Genomic DNA, 27019 nt, shown 5'->3' with positions numbered 1-27019 from the left:
ACCCCCGGCCCACTTCCAAGCCACAGTCCCACCACCCCTGATCGCCTTCTGGTGGGGTGGTGACGCCTCCTGCCCGGGACCTGCGGCCTCAGGACAATGGAGCTGGGAGCGTAAAGCATAGCGCTGTGACTGAAGCCTCCTCACTGGCAGGCCTTTTCAAGCCAAAGGGAAGTAGGACCACTTGAGCTGGACATGGCTGGCTTGTCAGTTCCTGACAACAAACTGTGTTTGGTACGCAGTGCATTCATGGGCAGTGTCATGCTTTTGTCCAGAGCCATGCCATCTTTCCCCGGGTCGGCTTCTGGCTTTTGCGGCCAGGCAACTGTGTTGGGAAATCCACCCAAGCAGAAAGGGCCCCCCTGGCTGGTGATTTCTCACATTTAATTACTTGATTTTCTTTTCCTGCAGTCAGGAAGAAAATGGAATTACATCACACGCCATGTAGCCTTGGAAAAGGACCGACTGTTTCTAATAGAGCCGCTGGCGACAGGCACAATACATGCGGTCCTTGTTTCACATTGGATATTAGATCCTCCAAACAAGTCTGAGTGCTCCTGCTCGGAGGATCCTCAATAGGGAACAAAGGGGACCAGGCTTCTCCTGTGTCACTCCCAGCACCCCACGAAAAGGAAATCTTCATTTAGGCACACTTCACACTTTTTCATTCTTTCCAAGGACCTTCTGAGACTCAGCAAGTGGTTCTGAGAGTACCAGTTTGCTACGCAGAACTTGTGCACTGTTATTCTAATCTGCCCATCAATACTTAGTTAAATGCATACATTGACCAGTTCACTTGACTGCATATGTGCCTGGCTGTAAATTTACAGTCATTGAGAAATATGCAATGGGCCTGAGATACTGGGCTGAGACTGTGCAGTAATGACAGTTTATGAAAAATTAGGTATGTTTCCCACAGGCAGACAGATAATATTACGGATCTTATGCAGATGCTCCAGTACTATTAATATTTGGAAAAAAACCCGCAACCAATCAAAAAAAAACCCACAAGAATGACTATATTTCATCAGATCAGTGGTGTATCTCACTCAGTACGGAGTCTGTAATGGCAGTGTGTTAAAATGGCCAGGGAGAAGTATGGGTATGTAGAGAAATACCTCTCCAGAATACAGCATATGTGTTAAAAAACTACATAGTAGTTTATCTCTAGAATACCCTACTGTCTTGCAGTGATTGTGGCTTAATGATTTTGTGAACCAGAGTATTTAATAGCCTTGGATGGACTTCTCTCCTATTGATCTTGGCATTACAGGCACAATCAGGCATTGTCACACAAAACCTCTAAAAATACTTTCCCCACACAGCTCCCAGTTTCAGGGAAGATGCATGCCTGAGGAGCACCTGGGTACACCTTTCCTCCCAGCACACATTCATGCTCATCACTGTCAACATCGAAGTTCAGTGCCTGTGTTTCTAAACAGGTTTTCAAGGTCTGAGGAGAGGTTATATCTTCCAGATGCTAAAAAATGAATACATGGTACTAAAAGAAGCTTTTCCCCAGCAATCAGATTTAAACTAATCCAACTATAGGAAAAATGTAGTCAAAATCCATCTGTGTTAACTGCTGGAGAAGTTCAGTATCCATGTTAAAACATTTCTCCTCTTCTCCTATGAATATCATTCTCTATGTGTGAACTACATAAGATGACAGTTGTCCTTTCATGCCGTATGTGGACAGGAGGCCACAGAGTTACCCTACACCAAAAAGCAGGACCAGATGCAATCACAGTCAACAGCAGGGTACAGAGGAACACTTGTGGCAAGCAGGCTTCAGACAGGGAGCATCATCAGGATAGGATATAAGGAAGAGCAGATGGCATCAGCTGATTTTACACATGAAATAAAAATCACTGGACCATCATCGCTTCCCAGATGATCCTGTAGATGAATTTTCCAGAGAACTTCTTACTAATGCTAAAGACATTAACACATAAATGTTGTATTATCCCAGTTATTTATTCCAAAAAAACAATAGGCCTCTAGGACTGACAACATCTAAGGTAGATACACTGTGTTCTTGCACTGAGAGAGGCAGAAGTCTCTAAGCTTTCACTGAGAACTTTTGGATTCAGTATTAATGAGCAATGTAGTATGAGTCCATATGGCTGGTGAAGCCTGAGCTGGAATTCATAGGACATCATTCACTGTACTGCAGGAGTCAGGTCTTATATATATTTTAAAATAGAGTTTGTTTTAATAGTATATTAAGCCACTGATGTCAATAATGAAAGAGAAGGGACAGATGTGCCTCAGCAGATCAACTAAGCTTTTTTAATGTTTTTAAATTATTTGTTCTGTTGTAGACCTACATTACCCAACAAAAGAAAAGCATATTTGACTGGTATACATTCTAATTACTCATACTAAAGTTAGCCAACAATACGAGTTTCTCTTTCCTACATGTATTTTGATATGCCTCTTAACATTTTCATTCTGAACTGGAATGAAACACATAATTTTGACATTTGAAAACCAGTGGCTGCTTTCATCACAACCATAAAATATCAAGTTTACAAAGAATATTTAAATTTTCAAAATAATAATTCTCTAGAAGAGAATTACTACAAAAAGCAGTAGAAAAAACACATGAAAATATAGGTTTAACAGGAATTTATTACTAAATGGGCTTAACATAAAAAATACATTTGCCAAAACCAGATGTTTTGCCTGAAAAGAAAAAGAAAACAAGAAATTTACTTTCTGGTCAGCTTGTCAGTAAGGAAGAGAAATCCCAGTATGTAAAACATACAGAATTGAACACAGAAGAGAAAGTACTGCACTTCAGATTCGTTCTCCACTCTGGGCTACCCACAATCCACCCAGCAAAAATGTACAAAAACTTGATCAGAGTGATTGACTAATGGACCTGGATGGCTGCACTGTTAATACACAGTCACTCTTGGCAGCTGAGGCAAAGCTGGACTGTAGGTATCTGTGTTGCAAGACTATGCCACAAGATGCTCTGTCTAAAATCATGACGTAGATAAGAAACCTGGATTAATATAATGTACAAGTTTTAAGTCTAAATCATGTTTAACAGTATTCATGGGCAACTGCTTCTCCTGGTGCAAGTGGTCGTTCAGTAGTGTGTGTAGTGGCTTGATAACCCACAGTTTTGAAACAGTTTAGGAGATGGCACTTCACCATATCTTAAAGGAGAAGTCTGTTGAATACAGTGGGCAAATCCTATAGAAAGGAATAAAGACTGCCCAGCAAAAGTGATGAAACCGCATTAGCTGTTTGGGGGAAAGGCTGAAGGTGGATAACTCCTGCACAGTGTGTCAGAGCAAAAACTGAAGATCATGTTCTCCCAGAAGGGAGATGGGTGCTGGATGAGCTGAAGAATTCCTTAATAAGAGAACTGATTAAAACTTGCTCTAGCTGCTCTCTCTACAAGCCTGTGCAACTCTAAGATACAACTCATAATAAGTTACCTTTATCTCCTGAAGATCCATGATTTTGACAACTCCTTCAGCTCAACATTCCCAAACTTTCTAGTCATTATATCAGACATGAGGCTAAGTTAATTCCTTACTTACATTTATTCTGTTTAATTTAAATTGATTTTTGTGACTGTGGTCTGTAATGTAGAGATACCATTAATAACCAAAAGTTGTACTAAAGAATCCAGTCTTGAGATTGTCACATACCTGGAAGCATCACCTGAGCCTCAGATAAAAAAAAAAAAAAAAGTTGGCCTTACATGTGACAATCTTCCTGAATTGTTTTAACATACATATTGCTAAGTCATGGTTTAGCCAATTTTTTTGTCCTCCTTAAGTAAGTGTTATTTTCACAGTAATGCATGACTTCAAAACAACATCAAAGGGCACAGTACTTTCCTGACATTTACTGTAAAGGTGAAATTGATATGTTTGAAATACCACAACTAAACACAGATACTGGGCTCAACACTAAATGAAGCCCACACATCCCAAATTAACAAAGGTAGCATAGGCTCCATGCTTGAGCCAGACAGAAACTCAAACTATGTTTCCTGACTACTTGTTTTAGGCAACACTCTTTTCCCATGATCACAGAACTCCGACTATTTTCATTCAGTATTCACATGTAAAGAACATTTGTTAACTGCCCATTTTAACACACAGTGAAATGTGCGAGCTCAACGCTACTGAAGACTTAAAGCTGGTTTAACATGTATCAAGTGGGTGCATTGAAAAGGAAACTTCAAAACTGAGGGATTCTTTTAAGTGGTTTAAACCTATCCTCTAAGCCAACTTTGTTGCTAAAAAGCTGCAGAGGTTTAAAATAAAAATAACACATTCTTAGCCTGTTTGCATTTCCTATTTAAAGAGCTTGTTCATCTTTAATCTTAACTCTTTATCTCCAGAACCTTGAATGGGGGAAAAGGACAGACACTATACCAGAATCCTCTGCTCTATCAACAGATACATGGGAATTAGAAAATAACCCTCTGCTCATTTGCCAATAGCCTTTGCAAGTCACCTAATTAGATGATTAAGTCATTAAAGGGATATGCGCATCTGAAAAGCCTCTAGTCAGCCTCTGAAATCAGAGGAGATAAAGACAAGACTCTTATTTCTTTTTTCTCTTACACTGAAAAGGTAATTAATCCATTTAACTCTGCCTAGCAGTGCTTTTCTATAGTGAAAAGGAGAGACAGAAGCAGGATAGCTTTTCAGAAACATGCTTTGAAACACCAGAATGACAAACGCCTCTTTCTTTTGCATGCCATGTGAAGAGGTTGTTAGGCTTAGCCCCCAGTGGTCAAAATTATTTAGAGAAGAGATCAGCAGCAGTGTATGTAATGCTGAGTTTGGTATTTGGGATATTACTACCTGTCCATTGGAGTTTTTGCAGCTCTGTACAAACTCTCTCTCCAGAGAGATAAATAAAATTCTGGAGAGAAGGTTACTTAGCATCATTCACCTCCCCCTATACACGCCTCCCAGTATCAAACTTGGGTACTTGTCACTTGCAGGATAAAGGGTGACTTCCAAACAGTAACAACCATGTGCTGTGATTTCCAGGCCTCTACTGTGAAACTGGAAGTAGTGTGTTGGGAATGACACACAAACATGTGTGCTGCCCTAGCAACTAAAGAAAGCCATACATTTCAAGCTGCCAGCTACACTGCAGATAAACCAGAGCTTGCATGCTCAGAATTGGTAAGATCTCCCTCTGTGTAAGGTTTGAAGTTTAATTTCTGTTAACACATTTTCATATTTGCAACATGACACAACTATGAGAAATGAAGGGAAAATGGCACTACTCAGTCAGCAGCAAGAAACAGAGCTCAAAAACTCCTTAATCCGTGATGCTGTTGTAGGGTCATGTAGATCAGAGAGCACAACCCGTGTTGCAATATCTCAGCCTCACCACTTCAACGGCATGAGAGGATCTGAACACAGGTGACAGTGGACAGAGGTCTCACATTCTGCTTTGCAATTCATCTCTCTAGAATTAAAATTGTTGAATGAGGTAAACAAAGAAAGAATATTTCCATGAGCATGAAACAAGACATTTTTTCTCTCTTCTTCACTACTCTAAAATTTTTCCTGGATCTGGCTATCAAAATCCCAGCAACAGGCAACATCAAACATGGAAAGAAAATTATTGTGTCTAATTGCCATTATCCCTCTAAAATCTGACATCTCTTAAGTAAAAAAAAAATCTGGGTTTAGGCCACATTCTTACATTCTCACATAGTTTTTTACTTACAGTGCTCTAAGTTAAATTAGAACATTTTATGATTTCCACAATAATTTTTTGAGCAAGTTCAACACCGATCTATTCTGTTATTTTACTGTGTGTAACTCTGGTAGTGATTCAGTACCATATCAAATGCAAGGAAAGACAGAGAAATAATTTTGAAAGATTTAGTACACATTTTAGCATATATTTTACTAGCACATTTTGATTGAAATCTTTGGTGACATGTAACAGAGAAAAAAGACCTGATGTACGGACAGACAACACTTTCCAGGTTTTGTGACCAAACTATTGTGATGTGTCTCCATATATACATACTTTCTTAGGGGGAAGAGTGCAAAGAATGAATCAAAATCTTCATGAAATACTACAGATCGTTAAAAATCCATGAATTGTCAAAGAAGTCCAAATATTTCATTTAAGAGTCAATTGGCACCTTGATATCAAATAGATACACTGCCAGGATGTGTTCCTTTAGGCAAAATGATTTTCAGTCATCCTTAGTTGACAGCAATTTAATAATAATACCAACATGAATTATTAATTTCTAACAATACTACAAATACCTTGAAAATTTCTTGTCAACCCTTGCCTAGAAGGCAATAAATGAAACTTTCCCCAGATAAACTGAAATATAGCTCTTAAGCCATTATTTTTCTCTGAAAAATGCAAATGGATGTAACAGCTTTAACTTAGCAAATGTTCTTTATTCTATTCATTCTTTAATAGTTTGTTCTCACTTAAATCCTTACAGTAGCTTTGCTTTTTCCTTTGTTTTTATAGTCTATATTTGGTATGCACAAGAGAAAATACCAGCTTTTCACCTTTTATGATTACACAACAGTTTTCATTCTCTCCCACACTAATTAATGGGACTCACCATATTTTAAAGTCATGTTAATTTCAAATATAAAAACCGGGTCAAATGGCAAAGAAATATGTATCTTGAGAATGTCCTGGCCTAATAATTTTCCAGTTTCTTAAAAAAATTAACCTATACAGGAATGGCCACATCATGAGTAGATCAAAAGGCATTGCATGTTATTTTAACAGAAAGGCCCTCAACAGACGAACACTAATCTCTATGCAAGTTCATTACAGTGTGAGAAACCAGAAAAAATAGCAACAGAATCAGTTTTTTAACTACATAAGCTATTCTTTTGAATTCTAATCTGATATATCAAAATTATTTCCCCTCATTATAGAAAGAGAAAACATATTGGTTCAGATCTCAGTATATCCTAGCTTTGCAAGGAAGGGGAGCAAAGCTGGAAAACCTAAGGCTACAAACTCAGCCTTTAGCAAAAAGAAACCCTGCCAGTGTCTTGCTTGAGTGGCCCTTGAGAAATCCATGAATAAACACTTTTTGCTCTTATACACAATATTTCCTTCCTTCTCTGTCACAATTTGAATTACATACTTTTGACTAAAGGCAATAACAATACCAGCAAAGGAAACACATTTCAAAGGACATCTAGATAGTAACCTCTCAGTGGTTGAAAACCTTCAGAAAAGGGTAACTTGCAAATGTAACTAGTACTATACCATTAGGCAAACTAATCCAAGCTATCTGTTGAAGTAAAGATATTTGGTATCTTGCTGAAAATTTCTAGTCGTTAGCATTCTATCTGTACTGAAGAATTATTTTTGTCAGGATACTGTTGCATATTTAGTTATCCTAACCTACTGCTGAAACACTCTTAGTTGCAAACATTTCATGAAATAGTATTTCATTCAGAGGTGCTAAATAGGTACTTCTTCCATAAAATAGATTAGCCATTCATTGCTCAAGAAAATGTAAGACTATGTAGTGGAATGAAAGAAAAGAATGTAATGTAAACAGAAAAAGTTGTCAACAACTGTTGTTGCAAAATTGTTACACAGAAAAGAGACGATACTGTCAGTAATTAACAGGTAGGAATCAGGTTAAGATTAGAAAAACAAGATGACTATCAGGGCAGAAGAATTCTGGATGACAGCTAATTGAGCAGTGAGGACTTCAGGAAGTAACTAACATATTTGTATAAAATCCACTTTTAGGGCTAAGGTAAAGATTTAATAACATATAGTACATCTATACATTCAGCGCAACGAATAAGTGCTACCGAGTTAGCATTAAAAATTTCTGTTGTCATAGATTCCCTTCTTCCTTTTATATCTTGTCAACCTACCGTTGCTGAAACCTTCTTAAAGCAATAGAAAGTTTCTATTCCCCCCGCCCTTTAATTTTTATTATTTTTTTTTTTTTTTGCCCAGTTGCTTCATTCATACCTCCTATACACTAAGGGCTCCCCCTGTACACAAATTCCCATAATGCAATCAGGTAGAGAAAAGACTACACACAGAAGCTCAAAGAGGGTTTTTTTCAGTCAGTTCTATGTTAGGTCTTCAATGTTTGTTGTCTAAAGTTTTTTTGCTAGTACAAAACCATCAAAATACTGTCAAAACTGTAGTCTTCCTGGCTGGACAGGTCATGAGAGCAAGTTTGATGTAAGTAAGCTTTAAGTATTGCAGTCAGAGCTAAACAGCAAAGCTTAACACTTTCCAATGCAAAATTATTTCCTGCATTTTTTCCCCACATGACCTTTTCCAGACTCAACAGTAGACAAGCACCAGGTCATGCTGTGAAGAAGCTTAAGATGTTAGTGCCCCACTGGTCTGTTCTTCCCCAACAACAAAGTCAGCAAAAGGGCAAAGCTGACCAAGTAAGAAGTTTGGCTGCTTAGCATCATCCCACCACCACTGGTGATGTAAGCCCTGAGATTTGCTGCTGATGCAGCTGAGGTGCAGATACATGTTCCCATTTTGTAGTGGGGGCAGTACCTCCCAGCTGGAGAACTCAGCTAGGGACTCAAAACTGCTGCCTATAAATTCATTACAGGTCGTCTTTCAATACCGTAACAGAAATCAAGTTAACAAAATGGCCTTGCAAAGGAATTTTCAGAGCGCATTGCATCCTACTAAAAAGCATATCCATTGACTCAGTATTATATCATCACTCTGAAGTCAGTTGAATGATTCTCATAAAAGGCCAAATGCACAAATGTGAGACTTGCCAGGATTTATTTTAGGTATTTATGCACTATGAAACAGAGTTACCAATACCTGCTTTCCAAGACAATGTTTTGCTTTTTGGATTGCACGGGATATAATAGCGAGAATGAATGGAAAATTACAGGTTGTTTCTATCCCAGGATTTATCCCTACTCAATTGAATCTTGTTTTGCTCTTCAGACAAAGCAGTAACTTGAAGAGAAATGACCAGAGCCTTTTGGAGCAAAGTAATGCCATCTCAAACAATCCTCTATCAGACCCTGGCATGCCCCCTCTGCTGTATTCTCTCCTGAATTCAGCAGGAGGCTTCCAACATGACAGCTGATCTACTAGACTTCCTACTGAACGAGCCAGAGCTTTGTATTGGAGAAGCCTCTTTAAAGGTAGCTGTGAGGAGCCTGCCAGCCATGAGCTGCATGCAGATGAAAGTGAATAATGCAACATGCAGCATGCAGCAATATTCTGCCAGTACTGATTCCATCTACACAACAAATACTCATCATGTGCACACAGACGGCAACCGAATCAATTATAATCTTTCAAGAAGGATAAAAACAAAGACCTATGTTTTCAAAGCAAATGTCACCAAAACAGCTAAAAAAGACAAAAGCCAGATAAAAATATGAACAGAAAAGACCTCTTGATTACTCTTCTCATTGTAAACTGCATGGTGAGGGTTTTTTTTTCTCCTGTTTGAAGAGTCACAATAAAAAGTCTGAAGTAAAAACAGTGTTTAAGTTTTCATCTTTGAAAGGTTCTACTCTCGGTAAGAAAAGAGCTTATAGTATTTTAACATATAGGGATCAAACTAGCAGTGCCACTTACTATCAGAAAATAAAATACATTTGAAGGATGCTATTTTCAAACGTTCTTGCCCTAACGAATAATGAGTTTTCTAGTGAGTCTAGGGAAAGTAAGTACTGACTAATAAAACCAGAAATGCCAGATGACTCCTTCCTGGTGGGGAAAAATAACGCACTAGCCCACATTTACTGCTTTTCACCTATTTTTGAAAGCCAAGTTCCTTCGACATATAGTGGCAGTACAGCTTCTACCACTTAAATACATTTGATAATTGATATACAGAATACACATACAAAGTATGTGTTTATTGTACACTCTAAGGGGAAGAAAGCATAGATACAGAATGCACAATCAAACATCTAAGACCTGCCGAATTAAAACGTTGAGTCTCACAATTCTTTTATTATGTAGTATATTAAGTGGTGCTACAAACTGCTTACACTGAAGAAAAAAAATTCTACGTTTTATCTTCAAGATTCCATTCTCACTTGCCTACATAGATTAAAATAAGCAAGCAAACATATACGCTAAAACACAGTTAAGTAATTAACTCAGTTCATACTTTCTACTCATTCCCTGCTCCCAAAGCAGTTACTGCTGCAACTGATAGCACCCTCTTTGGTTTGTGGAATGAATTAGGTGCTCCTTCAGAGGGAACCAAGACCACATCCAGGTTAGTTGTTATTTGAAGGTCTTGTGCCCCACAGTGGTCATGTCCATCTTAGACTAAAAGTTTGTGCTAGCTTAGAAGGAAATGTATTGTAGTCCTGTGTAAATACTGCTATTTGTTAATTTTATTCAGTGTGGAACTGAAGTAGTCAAGTTGGTGTTTGAATGTACTATTTATAAGCTTGTCAATCAACTTTTCTGCAATTCTAATCTAAATAAAAGACACCAAAAAATATAAGTAATGTTTCATTATTACCAAAATCATTATACATCAAGTTCATTAATGAGACAGGAAAGTCCTTTTCACCATTTAAGACAAAGCTGATCAAAGTAAATTTTTACAGCTACACTTAGTTATTGATGAAATATTACATTGCTGTGAGAAAAAAAAAATCAGAAGTTGGACAAGTTTGAACTCTTTTCTACCAAACACCACCTCCCTTCACAAAGACAATTTCGAGATGTCCAGATATGTCTAAAAAATCATACCAGAAATTGAAACACTTGTTTTTCTCAGTTTCAGTGAGATTTCTGGAGCCCATCAGGCAGGATATGGCTGTGAATCATAGTCTTACAACATGAAAAATAAAAAGTAAGTCACAAAGAAGACTAGAGCAGACATGCATTTTGAAAAATGCCTTTCATTATGCCATTTCCCTCTGATCTTTATTATATTTGCCTACACCTTAACAAAAGCCACAGGAATATGTGAAGTAATATGAATTCATGATGAAGGAGATGAGTGAATTTAACTGTGGCTGTTCACAACTGCAAAGAACAGTGTTCTTTTCTCCCTATTCAGTGCCTCTCTGGAATGGAAAAATCTGTCTCTAATTTTCCATTTACCTTCAGTGGTAGATTAGAAAACATTCCCAAGTGGAACTGTAAATCGTTGACTGCACTCCTTAAGAAAGCTAAGATTTTTGGTTTCTTTCAAAAAACAGTTACCCAAGTTTACAGTGCAGAGAATTGATTTTGTCACATTCTAGTATGTGCCTAATCTGAGGTATTTACTGGACGTGTAACAGGAATTAGCAAATTTCAAAATAATAATGAGCATTGAGTTCCTAACTGAATTAAATGTTCAGCTTCATGAAATTATTTTATAGGCTATAGCTTGCTAGCACTGCCAAAGGCTGCTTCTTTCCTCAAAGGCATCACACATACACACGCTCCCTTTCCAGCAGAAATTTATAAGATTTGCTTGCACATAAGGAAGGGTCACTGTGCAATTTTCTTTTAATATAATTTGAAATCCTTCAAATATAACTTCTCATCACACTCTAGGGAACATAACAGTTTTGGCAAAGTCCAAAGAAAAGATAGAGCCGAAGAAGAAAAAAAAAAAGAAAAAACAACCCAAAACCAAAACACTAATCTCTGCAAAGTGGTTTGCTGTGTTTTTTTCTAAAATGGCAGTAACTACTACTAGGCTACTCTGAGATATTTGTTTTACAGTGAAAGAAACAAAGTTGTACAAATAAATACCCTGAGAATATTTTGGGTCAGAATTATTATTTGACATTCTTCCCAAATGCAAACATTTAATTTTGGAATCATACCTCCTATACATTAATTTTTCCTTGCTTGTATACCAAAGCATAAGAATTACATAGTCATTCTAAAGCTCAAGTAATCACTATGCATAGAATTTAATAATATTGATTCATAAGAGACTTTATCTTACATTCACAAACTTATAAGGAAGCCTGTTATCTATTTTTGAATGTCTGTCCTGAGAGACATAAATACTATGTTTCAACAACACTTTACAGACAACCAGAAGTTGTTCATTCTAAATGATTTCCAAATAATCACTCAACAGCCAGCTAGTTATTCTAGGATAGAATGATGTAACTCACTATTTTTAGTGAGCATATCACTTAAGTGACTACGACCAACAGAACTCTCCCGGCAAGAGGGTTGTGATGATTTGGTTATCTATCAGAAACTGCATTTTCAGCAGGTTAAAACTGAGAGAAAAGGTACAACCCAGCAAATATGGCTAAGTATCAAACTGGAGGTCGGGGTGTCCTGTCCTGTTCAGACTTCTTAAAAGAACAAGGAAGATCATGTAACAAAGTCAAAGGAGATTTGGGATGCATATATGCTAGGCATTTTACGTCTTTTGAACGCATAAGAATGCCCACGCTTTAGAAAATGCTGGTGCAGCTCATCCTGTTTAAGGCACGTATATGCTGCTGTCCACTCTTGGCATCCAAAAGCTCTGAATGCCTTTCCTCAGAAATCATGTTTATTAAATAATTTGTCCAACAATCATGCTGTTGGGCTGTGAGATCATTTCCATGTGTTAGGGTTGCAGTACTGTTTTTGGAAAAATCTCTTGCATTTTTCCCCAACGTACACTACATACCACACAGAAAAATGTGATTTGTGTCCAGTTAGTGAGGAGGGTAGACTTTGTGGTGTTCCATCCTGTCCTGGTCTCTTCAGCAGTTAAAGTGGAAAACCCACGGCAACTTCATACCTACCTAGGTGTGGGTTTCCTCCTAAAAGAACCAGAACAGCTAAGAGGGTTGCTGTATGGTTAGGTCTCAATACAAAGGAATGTACCAGAAACTAAAACTGAAAGCATGTCACAGAACAGACTTCTCTGAGATGATAATTGTGAGTACCAGATGAGCACCTGGTCAGTTTGCTTACTTTAGGATCCTCTGAATCCATGCCTATTTTGCATACATCCCTAAAGTGGGAAAGATGTTGGTTATATGTCTCCTTCTGCTTTGTAATGGTGCTGTAATGTGCAATAATCAAATTGCCAGTTACACCTGCTGACAGTTGCTTAAAATGGGAGATGAATGGACTTCTGGCAAGTAGGCTAGGTAATAATCTGGTGTGTACATTTGTGAGAAATTTCAGGCAGCACAACTTTTTCTGCAGTTGCTTTGCATCACTGATTCTTACACACAGTATGCAAGAAAGCCAGCTAGATTTCTAACTATTCCATCCAGAACTATTCGGTTCAGAAATCTATGTCTTTGGAGGAAAACTAAATTGCTAGTGACAAATATTAGCTTTATCTGTCCTTTAACTCATCTTTGCTCTAACTCTTGATTGCTTTGTTTGTTGCATCTCCTGCAAGGAATACTAGTTCAGATTACCGCAGGGCTCTCCTTGCCTAATGATTTGCATAGCAGTTTGAGCTGTTTTGTAGACCTTTAGATGTTGTTTACAATATTCAATCTTTCAAGTAGAACCCAAAACTTTGCAAAAACATGCTTCAGAGCTGTGGTTTAGGAGAACATAAAACTACCACAAGCCCGTATGTGAGAACTGAGAGTCAAGCCAACAACAATGACAAAGAACGTCAGGTAATATGATGCCAATATTTTTCTTGATGCAAGCACATATAACCTCTGGATCCTAGAATTATGTTCCATTTCCGATACTCCTGCTTTACATCTTTGTATGGGACAGTTAGTCAATGGTCTATAAACCATTAAAATGAGGGATAGTCAAACATTCAGGAAATGGATGGCATCTCATGGTAAACAGTAAAGACTGATCTTTCTGCAGGGTTTCAGGAGTTCCCAAGTCCTTTTGGAGCTAATTTGGACTTTTCCATTGGTGGAGACATGTTATTAAAATTTTAAACTCCTTCTTTCTGCACCCACTTTGTGTTCAGATGAATATAGGGGAGAAGGAGCGCTACAATATTGAAGAAGCATCTTCCCCCACCCCACCTCAATCAACACACAACATCCTCTGCTTTGTTCTGCTTCTTTCCTAAAGATTCCTGAGATTCTGTGTGCTTTTTTTGTCTGTGGCTGAGCTCTTAACTGATCTTTCAGCAGAAAATATTTTGTCCTGTTGTTTTTCAGGGTGCCAGAGCCCATTTCACCTGGACCACACATGCATCATACAGAGCAATAAACAGGAGAATGGGGAAGAGCAATATATACCTCAGGATGGGCAGCTGTTTCATCTCCATGAAGAAGTGTTTTAAAAATCTTCCCTGAAGGGAGAAACCCCAACTTTGTTCTCCTGGCTATAGGGAAGAAAACAGTGCTGGTGTAGAAGCCATGCCTCACTTGGAGGCCATTCTTCCCAAGAGACTGCCTCCGCAACGTGGTGTTTCTGACCACAGTCAATATCTCTCCTCGCCCACTCCAGTGAAAATGTGGACCCACTCCACTGTTTATTTACGGGATGTTGTGATGTTACATGACACAGTCAGTTTTAGAAATGCAGGATAAAATACCCAGAGCTTCCTTTTCATGTCTCCTTCCTTTGCAACATGTTTTCTTTCGCAGCAGGCAGAGTACAGAATGATAGCAGATCAGATACAAGAGCCAGGTGATCCCCTGGCTGATGAGGGGGTTTGCGTTGTCATTGCAAGCACTGATGAGTGACTGAATGCCTGGCATTTCAGAAAGAAGCCTGACTCTTATTTTCTTTCCTCACATTTGAAGGAACTTCACAGTGTTTGACAGGTCTTAAAACTGTGCATATCTGCTGCCATGTAAGAAGCTTGCCTGTAATTTAGATAGATACAGTAGATAAATATTACCTCAGTGGGGTTTACTAGAAGTCTTTCTTAAATCAACAGCTATGCAGTGTAGTTAGAACTATATGCATGCAGAGCAATTTTAGGCTTTTTGACATCTTCACAAAGCCAGTGGTGGATACCCATTTTCAGACTCTGAGAATGATTACATGATATCTTGGCAGACCAAGATGACAGTATGCAGCTGGTAAGCTGTTTCTAGCTGTCATAATAGGTAGTGTTTGAAAAGGAAAAAACAAAGGCTTGCTTTAATGAGGCCTACAGCAGCAGCAAACTGAAGTTATAAACACATTTGCTGCTATTTTGAAATCTTCAGTGAACTTTTTTCTTACTTTACATTTCTTTTTTAAACACATTTTGCTGTCTGCCTTTAAAACTTCAGCCACTGCTGTATGCCCTCTTGTGTAAAACTTGCTGGGAGAGATTTAAGGGTTATTTTTTGTTTGTTTGTTTTTGGGGTGTTCTTTTTTATCTTTATCCCATGTCTGCTTTGAATTTTTCCTTGAAGAAAGAAACTGTTTCCTCTAAATACAACCAAATGGTTGAGTGTAAAAGTGTTAATTGGGGTATTTATTTACTCTGCCGAATTAAATTCCACAGCGATTCTAAACAGAGCTTCAGCAAATCCAGTATTTTTTCTTCTGAAAGCCTATGCAGGTGGCGTCAGTACTGGATATTCTGTTTACAAATCATTAATGAAGTGATTGTGGCTTTTTTCATTTGCTCACACTTTTGAACTGCTCAGAGCGACACATTCCTAAATAGGGAACACAAGAGTAGAGAGAAGCACACAATAGCCTTATTATGGGGGCCACACAAACACTGGTAGTGCTGAGGGTTTATATTAACCCAATCAATTAAAGATGTACGGAAAGAGTTCAGCTAGTAGGGGACTGGGAAAAAACGGTACACAGCAATGAGTTGCTAGGCATGCTAATCTGGACTCTGAAATTTTCACTTAGTGCTATATCTGAGCTTTCTTCCTGCACAATAAAAGGTCCTTTTCAAAGCTGAGAGTCCTTAGCAGTGCAACCATTGGAAGTCACTGCATTCTCTGAATGAAATAAATGCCTTGCTTTAATTTCTATAAGGCTTGTGTAAATTTCCTTCAGTACTAAACCATTAGAATTCTGAAGGAAAAATGCATATATTAGGCTATACTGTATCCCTATTGTGCACTAAACATCAACTCATGCTACTGATATGGAGTTTAAAAGCTTAAATAAAGTGCGGAGCTCCTGCTGGGCAAACAAGCTGAACTGGCCCAATGAAGTAACCTTTTTGTTAAGAATTCTCATTTGAATAAACAGCATGGTAGAACTGCTGAATGCAGATGGCTTAAGTGTTCAGGTTCTTCTGGAAGAAAAAATAAGTCTCAGTAGTTTTAGTCTTTCATGAACTAAATCATATTTTATGAAGGACAAGTTCTCCAATTTCTCACAGATTGTACAGTAGAAATGAAAAGAGTTAGTAGTTAACTGGCTTATTTTAAAGGCTGAATCAAGGCAAAGTAAATAAAGATTGTATTCTGTAATTCTCTTGCTGTATGCTTGTCTATGCAAATACACATACACACTCACGCTTAAAGACATGGCTCTAAAAACTATGTAGGGTTTCCAAGGAGTAAATGAAAGCTCTGTGTTTAAGTTTTGCACTGGTTTTGTGTTCTGCACTCATCTGTGGTACTTTTTGATTTGAATGCAATATCAGGAGCCTATCAAGAGCTATGAAAGAATTAGCACAGCACATAGTCAGTCTTAGAATGGATGCTTTGCTTCAACTTTTATTGCATTCCCTATCATTTGCTAGGTAGATATTTTCCCTCCTGTCAGCAGAGTGCTGGTCCTTTTTGCCTCCTTCATCTCTGAAAGTGAGCAGGTGGTGGGAAACTCTACTGATCATGCAAAGAGCTCATAGTCCCTTTTCGGATGGAATATAACAACTGAGAGATACAAACATTAATTTGGGATACCATTTAATGGGATGCCATTGTGCAAATGAAACTGAGAGTTGACTGCGCTCAGCTGTCCAATAGATACCCCATTCTCTGCATCTTTTATAGAAGGTGAATAAGCTATTAACTGTTGTGTGAAGCATCAATGAGTGGTTTCTACAGGCTTTTTCCTCTTGTACCCTAAGGACTGCATTGGTTTTAATTGTTAGTGTTGGATATAAATTTTTCTGAAGGGATATTTCTCTGGTCTGAGATAATCTGAACAGAAGCTTTTGCAAGAAAGTGTTAAAGATATTGAGACAATTCTTTTGCTGCACAAAGTGACTAATAGGCAAATATAAAAGAATGAGGAGGGGGAAAACTAAAACATCTGTCAAAAACCTATCTTTGAAAGAGTCTATTGAATACAGGCAATGTCTTCTATTAAAAAAAATAAAGATGAGGAATTGTCAAAAGTTGTGGAGAAGAGAGGGAATATTGTCAAAAGTCAATCAGGTGAGCTGGTTACATTTATATCAGGAAAGACTTTCTAATAATCAACATCTGTAAAACCAGATGTCTGTGTGTTGGAAAAGAAGAACTGTGCACCAAAACTCTTAAGACAGAACTTTCCTCTGGCAGCTTTGTTGTCGTTTGGTCCCATAAAGATGAGGTAAATTTCTACTGTGTTGCACATGGCACTAGTCTTTAATGATTATTTTTTCTGCTAATCTTACAGCATTTTAAATAGTTCTGTAGGTTTATGTATTTGAACTACATATTGAAAGTATCCTTGGCTCTCCTTTTGTTTCTAATATATTTGTAAAAACATTTTTTTATTATCTTTTATGGCAGTGGCCAGCCTGAGTTCTAGCTGGGCTTTCACCTGTCTAATTTTCTCCCTGCATAATCTAATGACATCCTTATAGTCCTCCTGAGTTGCCTGCCCCTTCTTCCAAAGGTGGTAAATTCTCTTTCTTTCCCCAAGTTCCAGCAGGCTGTTAAACTTCACAAGGTTCTTGTTAGCCCACTCTACCAAACTATGCAGGTGTTCCTGCAGGGTGGCTCTCCCTTCCGAAGTGTCCACTTCCCCACTCAATTTGGTATCATCAGAGAACTTTGTCAGGGTACGCTTGAGCCCATCATCCAGATCACTTATGATGATATTAAACATTGTTGGGCCCCATGCTGATCCCTGGGGGACGCTGCTTGTGACAGATTGCCAGTGTGAGAAGGAGCTATCTACCACCATCCTCTGGGTGCAGCCTGTCAGCCAGCTCCCCACCCACCACCACACAGGTCACTTGTCTATAACATAACACGTCAGTTTCTCTAGGAGAAGGATGTGGGAAACCATATTGAAAGCTTTGGAGAAATCCAGGTAGACAATGCCCACTGCTTGCCCTACCTCAGCCAATCAGGTTACTTTGCTGTAGATGGCAATCATATTTGTCAAGCATGATTTGTGCTTGGTGAATCTGTGCTAGCTTTTCCCAATCACATGCTTCATGTTATATGTGATAGCCCCCAGGAGAATTTATTCCATAACTTTCCCAGGGACTGAAGTAAGACTGATGGGCCTACAACTTCCGGGTTCCTCCTTTAAGCCCTGCTTGAAGACAGGAGTGACATTAGCCTTCTTCCAGTATTCTGGGATGTCCCCCGATCTCCACGTTTTCTCAAAGTTTATGGAGACCAGCCTCGCAATAATGGCAGACAGCTCTCTTAAAAGCCTTGGGTGAATGTTGTTAGGGCCCATCAATTTGTAGGGGTCAAGCTCCTGTAAGAGTTCATGTACCGACACTTCCTTCCTTCACTGATGGTGGGTCTGTATTTGCATCAATCTGTATTTTTGTTCCCAAGGCCCAGGGCCCAACAGTGCTGGTTAAGTCAGAAGTGAAGAAAGTGTTGAGAACTTCTGCCTTTTCAGCGTTGCTGGTGACTAATTCACCTCTCTTGTTTAACAGCAGGCCAGTATTTTCCTTCTGCTTTCACTCGTTGTCTATGTACCTGAAGGACCCTTTCTTGTAGTTTTTGACCTCTCTGGCCAATTTCAATTCAAGATAAGCTTTTGTTTTCCTAACTGCATCTTTGCACACCCTGGCAATGTCTTTGTAGTTCTCAATGGGTATTTGTCTGATTTTCCATCTCTGGTGTGCTTCTCTTTTGTTTTCGAGCAGGCTCAGAAGCTCACAGTTGAGCCAAGGGGATCTCTTCCTCTATCTACTTCCCTTACCTTTAAAGGGGATAGTCTGGTTTTGTGCTTCCAGGACAGTGTTCTTCAAAAACTCCCAGAACTTGTCAGCCTCTTTATCCTCCTTGGAAGCTTTTCACAGAATCCCTCGTAACTGATCTCTGAGTGAGATGAAGTTTGCTCTTCTAAAATCTAAAACATGTCTTAGTACTAACCTTCAGCATGCTCAGCAGAATCCCAAACTCCACAATATTGTGATCACTGCAGCCAAAGCTATCATAACTAAGATATTATAAAGATTTTCTTGGTTTGTGACTAGCAAGTCCAGCAGCACCTCATTCCCGGTTTGCACACTTAACATCTGTATGAGGAAGCAGTTCTCTATGTATTCCAGGAGCTTGATGGAAGACATGTGAGTTGCTGTATTGCTCTTCTAACAAATGTCTGGATAGTTGAAGACACCCATTAAGAACTAGGTTCTGTTGACTTGAAGCTTGCTTAAGTGAACTAAATATTGCTTAATTGGCCTTATCCGTCTTGGTTTGGAGGTCAGTAGCAGATGCCTACTGTAAGATTGCCCTTGGAGATGACCTCTCTGGTCTTGACCCAGAGACATTCGATAGGGCTTCCACAATCACTGTAGCTGACTTCTATACATTCAAGGTTTTCCTTAACACAGAGCATGATGACTCCTCCTCTTCTTCCCTGTTTACAAAACAGCCTATAGCCATCCATCATGATCCTCCAGTCATGTGAGTTCTCCCACCATGTTTCAGTTATGCTTATGATATCATAACTTCCTGACTGGCCACAGGGCTCAATTCCTCCTGTTTGTTCCCTGGGCTGGGTGTATTGGTATACATACACTTGAGATGGTTGGTCTGATTCTTATCTTGGGAGGTAGCTAAGGAACATTTGTTGCTGCTCTGGTTGGCCTGATTTATTCCCCAGTTGGTTGCAATGGCATGAGTTTTGCCACTTTAGGCCCCACCCCCAGAATCTTTCAGTTTAAAGCCTGCCTCACCAAGTTGGCCAGCCTGTTGCCAAAGATTGCCTTGCCTCTGGCTACTCACGTGACTGCAGAGGTCTTTCTAGATGCTGTCCTGCCCTTCTCATCTCCTGAACTGAAGGCAGCCCCAAACTCGTTCAAGTCTCAACATACCTTCATACAGGTATGGCATGCTGTAAGTCTACTGGCATATTTCATCCAAAAGTCTTTGTTCCCTGCTGCTTAGTGTGATTATGTCTTCCTATTTAACAGCACAAGACAGGTCTTAGACCTCTTGTTTTTTCACCTGGGCTTAGTAGGGGAGCAGAGCTATACAACTGTTCTCCTCCAAGTTCAGAACACACATTTTCTGAAATTTTGATTCATTTTGCATTTGCTTTAAAAGCCAGCAGTAACAAAGGTCTACAAAAGAACTGAGGTATTCAGACATTTAAGTGCTGTAGGGCAGAGTGCAGATCATTGAGAGTCACTCTCACCTTCCTGCTAGCTCTGGAAGTATGCAGCATATGCTACACTTGAATTATGGAAATATGCACTGTAGGAGGACTCAAAACTCAAGTCTTTTCCCTTACAGATGGAAGTCCTAATCAGTAGGCAGCAGCCTTTCTCATGAATGTTCCCTTATCTGCTGGCCAAGGCACTTGCTTTGGAAGGTGCAAATTGAAACTCTTTCAGACAAAGCTTAAATTCCCCAAACAGAAGATACTCTAATCCCTGAGTTACTATATGTAGGTTGGTGTATGTCTACCTCCATTATAATACTAAAGAGCATTAAATTTGAGACACAATTCATCCTTTTTGGCATTTTTCTGGTAATATGTTGGTGACTCTGCTAACAAGCCTCAATATCTGAATACCATATTTAGACATTTCATTGGCCTAACACTAGTGCCTGATTCAGAGCTGTTTGCTTCACTATACATTAAAAGACATGTAAAACCAAGGTACCGTGATACCTAATAACGTTTTATGGATCTATTTTCCCCACCTCAAGTTTGAATCCATCCAGACTAAGAAGCATAATGACTTAACTCTAATAACATATTGAGACATTTCAAGTAATTCAAAGAAATCTGAGAAATGTTAAGTCATTAAACTAAGGTCAAAGTTTCTGATACTAAGCCTATCCAGGGAAAAAAGAGCAGCTATTCAGTACCTCACTTATTTTCACAGTCTTTGGTTAAAAAAACCTAGCGAGAAGGAACCAGAGCTTGATTTTGATGCTCAAGATGGGGGTGCTGGCATATTCCTTGTCCTAAGAGATGCTTTGATTAGACTGAGCCATCCAGAAGGTCCTACACAACATATCTCAGAGCTTTAACATGGTAGATACCTCTTTCATGTGAAAATTACGATTCTGCTGTCATCTTTTCCCTTACGTACCTTTTTTCTACTCTTCTTCCTGACCTCTATTTTTCTCTTTTTGCTCCCTAAACATATCCCTCTCTTGTGTTGCTACCATAACTAAAAGGACACAGAAGGAAGTTGTCTGGCCATGCAAACAAATAACGAGGCTTTCAGATGTCAGTGCCTCAAGGACTGATACACAAAATGCCACTTGGGAGACAAAGGTAGCCTTTCAGAAGATTTCCCATACTGATACATACTGCCAGAGAACTGTGTGACAGCAGGACTCTTAGGTAGGGCAAGCATTGCTTCTCTCTAGTAAGAATTATTCACCGTTTGTTGCATGTGTCCAGAGGGACATAAATTGCTTGTTGCTGTGCACAATTCTGTATTTCTAACCACTCAACAACACTTCATATTTCTAATTCTTTCCCTGTTGCTCCCTCAAACATGGCTGCCACCACTTTCTAGCAGGCTCTTCACTGGTACATAATGCTACAACATTTGATCTAAGAGGAACTATGTGCAAAGTAGAATAAATTTGGACAACTCCTTCAATGATAATAGATTTTACATACCCCCTTGGTATAAAAGTAAACTATATTGATCTGCTACAGAACTTGGGAAAAGTCAAGTATTATTACAATGTTATTATTATTGAAGAGAAAGTAAAAAGATTTAATCTTAAATATATTAACACAGAGAAAATGAAAAACTTTCTGAAAATGCTTTAGCAGTTATTAATCACTACATATCAAACCATTCTACAGCAAAGGTGCACTTACAGACTTCCATGCCATCTTAACCTGGAATAAATTATGGAATGTGACACCAAATAATTGTTAATTAAAGTCATCTGACAAATGGTCAGGACTGTTATGAGCAGGGTCAGATATCAAAGGAAAAAATGAAACACTTCACAAATCTGGCACTTTTGCAGTTACATCTACGAGACTCTCCAGAATAACTGCCCTTTTCTTTCAATCCAGAAAAAAATTTTAACAGGATAAGGAATGGAGTATCTGATCTTTCCACAATCGTTACTGTGAAGACATTTTCCCATATGATTTGCATTGAGATGCAGCAAGGGCTCACTACAAATATTTAAACTAGGCAAAGCTTGGGTTCTATTACAGATTGAAAACTCTAACTTGCTCTTGAGACTGTGGACAATTTGGGGAGAGCCATATGATAATGAAAGAGGATATCATCCTTTCACCTATGAATGAAATGAAACACCTCCTTCAGTACTGTTGTCAGTCTACCAGCAGGATAATGGAGAATTTGTTGATGAATTAAATGCGGTTTGGAGATAAGCATGAAAATGTGCAGAGACAAAGAATATATGCCTAATAAAAGTTTTGGCATCATGTAGAAATTCAGGTCAAAATGGTAAATTAAATCTTCCTTGTTTAGGTTTAAATTTGACAAATATTCAAATCAATGATTTATTGAAAAATAATTTATTACTTAAGAGTTGTATTGAAATAATTATTAAAATGTGTTGCAGCACAAAAGCATGGGTTTGCTTCCAATGCAGCACAGAAACTACATCTGGGAAACTTCAAAAGAACTTTCCTTTCTTTAGTTTCACAATGTGGGGCAGGTGGGTCATTGAACTTCCATTCAGGAGAAAGAGACCAAAAAACTAAACACATACAGATGGAAGGAAGAAGCTCAGGAATGAGGTAGTGACACGAAAGTGGCAATTTATCTGGACACATGATGCTTTCTTGAATTCTGGCAAAAAATTGCATTAATAATGAAATGATATCAAAGGACGCTAAGGAAAGATTAGATTAAACCAATTAGTTAGGTGAATAACACAGACCAAATCCTAAATTAATTTTAATAAGAAACTATTTTTTCTTATATGTTCAGAACATAATTCATATGTTGTGAAGAAGAGGAAATTCAAGAGGCCCTTGGAATTATTCACACAATGATAAAACAGAAAAAGAGACATGAAGTTGGGTAACTTCATGTTATCGAATGGATACAACTCATTAAGTATTAAAACCTAAGCCAGTCTCCCAAACAACCTGGCAGAAGCCCTGTTACTTGACATATGTGCAGCTCAATTCCACCAAGTTCTCAGACCTGAGGAGCAATGCTGTCAGGCTTTCTGATGTATCTCTCTGCCAGCACACATACTCACCTTTAAAAATTACTTTGTACATTTGGCCTTGAAACTTCTCAACCCAAAAGGAGATGGCCTTTAATATATAACTTGCTCTGGCTGACACGTGTTGCCTGGTATGAAATTAAGGAGTTCACTTTCCACCACCTACTTTTCTATTTCTGAAAACACTATCACTTGTTACCAAGCATCCCATAACTGTGTTTCTAACAAATATTACACTGATATTTCTGTCCAGCTACATGTCCTGCAGGGCTTCTGCAGTCTTCCGATCAGTAAAAATGTAATAACATTTTCACATAGTCAATATTTAATTCTGTAAATGCAACTGGTAGTTGTAATCTAGGTTATTAACCACACGGTGATTTATGATGGAGGCAGACAGTGGAGGGGTGCAGAGCATGAGGAAGGTCCTCTGGTGACAATAAAAAAGTTATAAATTTCATAGCTCTGCCTGAGAAATGTATTTATATCCTATATTAAGTATAGCTTTTTATAAATTTTAATGATCCATGTTATTAATGGTGCTGTCATCATTACTGCCTGTGCAAGAGTACAGTCTTTTTTTCCCCTCTTATACTTTTCCATCAGCTGAAGGTCTTATATATTTTAAAAAGCTCTTATTAGCAGTTTGCCAAAAAATCTTTAAGAGTTATAAGTCTATCTTTGTTTAGTTGAACTGCAAAGACTGAAAGGAATATTTTGCATAAAGTTTTACGGCCAAGGCAAAGGTTGGGCTAATTGGACAGAAAACAATTGCTTCTCTATCATGTTTACTAAGCCTAAGTCAATATATAGGAATAAAAGAACCACCATATCAAAAAGATTAATTTATACATGAAAATTGTTCCTAAATAGTGTAGAGTACAGCGTTGGGGAACTAGAAGATAGTTATATATCAAAGATCCAATATAAATATGTATGGTACCATGGACTTCATGCATGGTGAAAGACACAGAAGTAGTATTTACAAAACCCCACATTTTCACTTGTTTTAGATTATTTTAGAATGCTTTGTCATACTTGGCCAAGTTTGCCAAGGGAAGGTAATCTATGGCACTGCCTGATACCTGAACAACTTTCCCATTTATATGATCTTCATACAAGAATATTAGAAAGACAATAAGTAGTTTGGGAAAGGATCAACAGACAAAAATGAAGGAGAACAGAGCAGAAGTATCACCATTCCAGTTCTGAGCATTTCTCATTAGTCACCTCTAAAAGCAGAAGCAGACTCCTACAGCAGCCACCTGCTTTACCTCTCCCAGGGATGGAGGCAGGCTTTGTAAGACTGTCAGAATTCAGACAGCAGCCAACACCCCTCCCACTATAGGAAGCCAACAGAATAAAAATGATACACAAACATCTTATCTGTGGACAACGAAGGAAGGGACAGAGTTCTGGCAGATTTGTTCAGTAGGGAAGAAACACAGCCACTTATGGTTGTGTATGTAAGGCACATAGGTCCACTGACTTATAAGCATAAGTATTTTTAATCATAAAATTGTGAAAATAAACCATAGCCTTATGGGCTATCAGGCACTCTGTTGCTTTGATGATAGCAGCTGTACAGTTCAGGTAGCCAAATATGTAATTGGAGCAAGGTCCTGTGGTATCATATACCTGATGGTTAGTTTTAAAGTATTCACCAAAAAAGGAACAATGAGCACTATCATTGCAATCTCTAGGCAAATATAAGTACCTGCTATTTTATAGGTATTAGTATCAATTATATTTTTTTCAAGCATGAAGACAGATTTGCAACACTGAGCCACTATTTTCCACAATTATTCTTCTTTTATTTTTGGTCTCTATTTTGATGCAAACTGTTTCAAGTTGATACAGTAAAAGTGATTTTCCCCCTCATCTTTCAGCTAGTTACCTTATTTCTGAGATAGAAAACATGAATATTGCTAATTAGTAAAGCCAACATTCCACTGCAAATAATGCATTTCACATTTGCAGCTCAACTTGAACTATTTTCTCACCTCAGTACCTATAACTTATAGCCCAAATACTATTCTTTTCCTATTATAACTCTCTCTCAGATTGGCTTGAAGCGTTAGATACTGAGCCTAATTTGAGGTAAGCCGTGAGCAGAAAATGTAAATGCTAATCTGAATTCAAAGGATGAATAAGGAGTAAGACACTAGACAAAGTGATTTCAATGAAGACAGAAAAGAAAATTTAAAGACCACAATGGTAAAGCATCACTTGACTGATCTAAATACAAAGTTCCATCATCCAGAATCCTAGGAGAGTATTAGAGGCTTACTCCAAGTTTACTTTCATAAGAGAGAAATTCCCATGCCATTCATAATCTAAGAAAAAACATCCTCTCAAGCGCTGAAATAAAAATCAGTCTTCTTGCAGCCTAGTTCTCTTCCTTTCTCAAGCAAACTCTGCTAACTGTATAATACTATTTTCCTGTAAACTCATAAGGAAATTATTTCAAATACACTAGTATTTTCATTCACCAGAAATGCCTCTTAAAATCAGCTATTAAGTCAAAAGAATGAAAAGTGCAACTCATTTTTAATACGGACTTTTCCAGAATTCTTTCTGACAAATAGGACCTGCACGAGACTTAATATATGTTAATGCTTATCCCAGTTTCTGATGATTGTTTATAGTAATGTAATAAAGATGTTGAATACTATTTTGGGGAGACTGAATAACACTGAGAGTTAATGACTATGTCATAGGCAGGACGCCTCAGCTCATAGTATCTGTCACAGCAAGATTAAGTAGGAGAAAGACTATGAATTACTAAGGAATAAGTCTGTTGGTATACTTTTCTAAATCAAACTTTTTACAAAAAAGTTTACCTAAAAGTCCAAAAGCAGGCAATTGACTGGTTCTTAAGCAAAGTAAAAGGAATTTGGCATCAGTCTGGCTTAGAAAAAAACCCTGATTTGTTCTTCACGATAAGTCGCTTTCAGAACATAACACTATGCAGTGTAAGAATGCTAAATAGTGCTTTTCTGATTCATGAATGAAAAAAGCTTTTATTCAAGGTGATTACAGAGTACTCTATTGATTTAAGTAGTGGGTATTTACTCACTTTCCCTTAAATGACTACAAAACGGGAGGTTTTCCCTCCAGCTAACAGCATGATCTCAAAATGTAAATGTACAGTTCCAGGACATCTGCACTTACTCATAGAGGCTACTATCTTATTTTATGGAGTAAGCAGGCAAAAGAACCAATATCATAGGTGGAAAGCTGATGCGCTACTACCACTCACTCTGAAGTTAGATAAAGCAAAGCCAGGCAGGAGCGATGATTCAGCAATGGAAACAGGAATGTATCTTGGTGGGACCAGTTCATTCTACCTGAGTTTTGCGTTTTAGCTAACTTAAAATATAAGATGAGATACTGATTGATACACATTTGAAAGCTGAGGGGGGAAGAAGCAAAGAGAAAAATGTTTTCTCAGTTGAAACATCATATGAAGATATTCTAGAAAGAAAGCATCAAACTGTGAAAACAACAAAAAAGGAAATGTCAGGGAACCTCATTGTAATTCTAGAAGCCTTCTTCGAAAGCTTCCAGTAGCATTTTTAAAAGTTAGCCTAGACACACTCACCATCTCAACGAGAGGCAGGAGGCTTCTTATTCAGCAGACA

The 27019-nt window shown here is 38.2% G+C and overlaps 1 long non-coding RNA gene across 1 annotated transcript in view; it reads left to right on the top strand.

Moving 5' to 3' along the window:
- The window catches only part of LOC308060203, a 257827-nt gene extending 230808 nt beyond the window's left edge, over positions 1-27019 (top strand). The window contains exon 2 of the long non-coding RNA XR_013926646.1: positions 1-27019. This exon is cut by the window's left edge and continues 4387 nt beyond it. This is a non-coding gene — a long non-coding RNA (uncharacterized lncRNA).

Source organism: Falco punctatus, assembly GCF_963210335.1.
Source record: "Falco punctatus genome assembly, chromosome: 3".
Taxonomy (NCBI): Eukaryota; Metazoa; Chordata; class Aves; order Falconiformes; family Falconidae; genus Falco; species Falco punctatus.
This window is presented reverse-complemented; position numbering and strand designations above follow the sequence as displayed.